This window comes from Acomys russatus, chromosome 22 (assembly GCF_903995435.1).
Source record: "Acomys russatus chromosome 22, mAcoRus1.1, whole genome shotgun sequence".
NCBI lineage: Eukaryota > Metazoa > Chordata > Mammalia > Rodentia > Muridae > Acomys > Acomys russatus.
Window position 1 is genome coordinate 44382024 of NC_067158.1, and position 4314 is coordinate 44386337.

At 44.8% G+C, this 4314-nt stretch overlaps 1 non-coding gene across 1 annotated transcript; it reads right to left on the reverse strand.

Moving 5' to 3' along the window:
- Window positions 1-2580: 2580 nt before the first annotated feature.
- LOC127206044 (small nucleolar RNA SNORA17) lies at window positions 2581-2712 on the reverse strand. The gene has a single exon (XR_007832738.1). It is a non-coding gene; the product is annotated as a small nucleolar RNA SNORA17 (small nucleolar RNA).
- Window positions 2713-4314: the final 1602 nt, after the last annotated feature.

Below are 4314 nucleotides of genomic sequence, written 5' to 3' on the forward strand. Positions count from 1 at the left end.
AATTTGAGGCTGTAGAGGCATGGAAATTAAACAACACACCCCTCAATAATTAATAGGTCAAAGAAAAAAATCATCAGGAAGATTAGAAAATACTTTGAGAAGAATGAAAGCTGCAGGGGATTCTTTGAACCTTAGAGGAGTCAGTGAATTCTCTGCTCATTGGGAAATTTATAGCTTCAGCATTTAGATTAACAGCAGAGAAAGACTTCATAACAATATCTTTTTATTCCTCCTTAAAACGTTGGGAAAAGAAGAGCCAACAAAGGAAATAATATTAGTAGGCTTTTTAAAATAGACTTTCTGATTCTGTTTCAGTAATTTGTGAATACACTAGAAAGCACTGAATTTTACATGAAGATGGTGAAAGCTAACTGCATGAAGATTACTTTCTAACAAAAACCATCTGACCATCAACACTTTCTTTTGCTTTCTGAGATGCTATAAAGAACAAATGTTAATGTGGAACTTTATGCCTGTCCTTTAGATATCTATAATCTGGGCCATTTAATCCCATATTTAGTGAGAGGAGTGTGGAGAATACAGGGAACCTTTCATAGAATGGCGTGTCAATTGATTTATCTATTTGCCTCATATTTGTTTAATTCTTGAAAGTATCTCTTAGGAGACTGTATATTTTGCTTGCATTATTTTCTGTGTCTGTAAGATTACTTATTTAAATTTTATATTTTGTCTTTTATTTTTCCTATGATCTATCTATCTATCTATACATTTTAAACTTTTTATTGGTTCTTTGTGAACTGCACATCATGCCCCCATCCAAGTAATCTCCCCCTCCCCTTGTACCCACCCTCCACCTGTATAATATCCCTTCCAACAGAGAAAAATCTCATGGAAGCTGTAGTGTGTCATAATGTGTCTCATGGTATACCATTTGTCCACACTTCTTGCTTGCAAATGTTCATTGCAATAAGTCATTGGTCTTGTCCTAGACCTCTGGCTTCTGCTACTCTTTCAATACTGGAACCTCACTGGGACTCCTCTAGGATATTCTGTTGTTGCCCAGTGTCATGGAGATCCTGTCGTCTTGGATCTGTAAAACTAGCCCCTTCATGCCCTCCAGTAGTTCATCAATGGAGTAGATGTTGGGGTGAGCCAATTCAAAGCCCTGGTTCTGGGCCTGAGAGCTAGCTGAGCTGGCCAGCCTGCTGACACTCCTGCTCTCATGGCCTTGGGGCTGGCTCATCAGCAACCCCTGCAACTAGGGCCGGTGCTACCTTGTTGCCCAGGTGAGGTGCGGGGCCCACTTTCCTGGGTGTTAGTGTTGCAGTTGGTGAGGGACAGAGCCAGTTCTCCCACTCTCATGACCCCAAAGGTCAGCTCTTCTACCTGCTATAAATGAGAAGGGGGCAGCGGGGAAGGAGGGCGTCTCTCCCGCACTTGCACCACCACCCAGCAGACAAGAGGCAGGGCCAGCTCTGTTGTGCTGCCCAGGTGAGGCTTTCCTGCCTGGCAGAGGTGGCAACGGGTAAGAGGGGTACATCTCTCCCTCACCCATGTCACTGCATGGCAGACAAGTGGCAATGCAACTCTCCCATGCTCATGCTTTTGGAGCTGGCTCACCAGTGCCCCCCTCCCCCTCATCCCCTCGGCAACCAGGGTCAGTTGTATTATGCTGTTCAGGCAAAATGCAAAACCCATTTTCCTGAGTGCTGCAGTTGATAATGGGGAGAGACAGCTCATCTGTTCTTATGACCCCAGGCCCAGGTCTCCCACCTGCTGAAAGTAGGGACGAGCAAGGGTGGAGAAAGGTAGCCACACCTCCACTCGGGAAACAGTGGTAGGGCTAGCTCTCCCAAGCTTGTATCCTCGGGGCAGCTCACCCACAACTCCTGCAATGTGCTGGCCCTCTCTTCCAGGCGAAGTCAGCTCTCCTGCTTTCATATCCCCAATGGCCTGCTCTCTCATCATGCCCAAGTGAAGGGTAGGGCCAATTCTGCACAGCCCTCAGAAATTAACATATCCTCCAGTGACAGCCCAGGTCAATGATGTCAGCCTGGCCTTTGGTGGTAACAGACGTGGGCCCTGGTGGCAGCACAGGCCAGGGCCCCACCATGGTCCCAGGGGGCATCACTGGTATCACATCAGCCTGTTCCTCACTACCCTCGACTCTCCAATTCTGCCTCCCTTCATTGTACCCATAGTCTTCTCTTTCTCTTCCATTTCTTTACCACTTACTTGCTCCTCTTAGCGGCACCTGGGTCTTTGAGTGTCTGGGATCATCTCCAGAGTGGTCTCCAGAGTGCTCGGCTCCCCTGTTGCATTCTGGCACCTGGCAGCAGATGTCATCTTGGGCATGGTCTGCTCCCCAAGCCTGCTAGACACTGGACTGGGGGTCATCTCGGGTTAGCTCTCTGTCCGGGCCCCAAGGCCTGTGTCTGGTGGTTGTCTTGGGCTCACTTCTTATCTGACTAGGCCAAGTGGCCCCTTGTGAGGACTCTTTGTCTCCGGTTCACTCTTTTCCCAGGCCTGCGGTCTCAGGCGGGGTTCTTGTAGTCTCTGGAAGCCCATCCAGGCCTGTTTGGACTGATGGTTATCTCAGACTCTCTTTTTTTTTCAGGGAATGTTATGCTACTAACTATTCAGATGTTCCTAAGTTGGAACATGGGGTGTAGACAGAACCTCTCTCCTCTGTGCCACTGACTGACACACGTGGGACACATCAACCACACCTACAATGCCTCTAGAGGCTGAGTTTATGCTTTTTCTAACATACACCATCAAACAACAACAGCACCACCAACAAAACCCAAATCGTTTTCAAAATTGCTTACAGTTTTCTCCTGTTAGTTTATATACTGACATTTGAAATAGATAGATTATACAAGGAAGAAACAGATCCATGGTAATTTTTTGTTTTTAACCTGAAGGGCCATTTCTATATGTTTACATAAATACGAACAAGGCATTGTGCCACTGAGGGAGACTGTTCTGCATCTTCAAGTTTCTGTTTCCATCTCTAGGTTAGTCCTTCCATATCAGAACATAGTGCTCAGCTCCCCCAATCTTCCTTCTGTCTGTACTACAAACTGTTTCCCTGACTTTTAAGTTCTAGTTTGAAATATCATCATCGCAAGGCTCCGAGAAGCACGATTCATTGGTGCCTCCTTTCCCCTCATCACTGAGATGCGTAATTTATAGAGCATCTCTGACAGTCTTTGTACTTTGTGTAGCTGAGATTGCCATGTCAGGTCTTGGCTCTGAAAAGCTTCCAATTCAGAATCCAAAGCTTCAGGCATTCTCAACAATAAAGCCAGACGTGATGGCGGTGGGTGGAGGTTTCAAGGGCTCGAAATCTGCTACAAGAAGATTTCATGTCAGTGTTGTAATGGGTCCTTTTTTTGTACTTAACAGACAGAATTAAAAACAGGACCTTGGGTAACCCCACTTCCTTTCCCAAAGAACCATATCTTGTCAGCCTCTCATTTACTGAGAACTCATCAGGGTGGCAGGTTATTTAATTCATGATAACGAGTGTCTATTCCAAGTAGCACCATAGGTATCATTTTAAGTAGCATGTATTTCTTGTGTGAAGAGTCTACACATTGTTTTTTTTTCCATCAATCTGTTAGACACATAAGTATGCAAATCTTTATAATTTCACTGTAAGATGACAAAACCTCAACTAAACAAATGATCAAAAAAAAAAAAAAAGGTATAATTTATTAACCTCAGCATGTGAAAAGTGCAGAAGATCTGGCTTTTAAGAATGGATAGACTTAGGTACAAATGTTAGCAGGATCAGTCTGTCTCCACTTTCTCTTCTTATTCTCGTGGACGGATTCTAGAGCTGTTCAGCTCATGCCTCTCCCCCTTGGGTGGCCACCTGGTTCTGATTACTCCAGACTGGAAGATGAGAAGGGAAGAGCCTCTTTTTATTTTTGTGTTTTCTCTGTCTTCCTCTGTTTATTCCTCCTTTCTTAACCTGCATTTCCAACAGAAGATAGTGTGTTTGTGTGTGTGTATACCTTGGGTGTCTTTACTTAGGAGCTTTTCTTTTAGTTTGCTGTTGCTCCTGGAGGTAGGGTACACTAGGCTGACTGGCCAGGGAGCCCCAGGGCTCTTCCTGTCTCTATCCCTAGTGCTATCATGTGCCATTACATTCAGGTTTTTAATGTGGGTACTGGGTATCAAGCTTGGGTGTGTGAAAAACTCTTTATCAACAGAGTTATTTCCACAGTCCACATTGGTTTTATATGGAGTGTCTCTTCTGGCTTATCACAATGCCTGAATATGTAATGTTCTCTTTAGCCAGGTTAGATATGACATTAATACTGAAACCTAATCAAAGGAGAC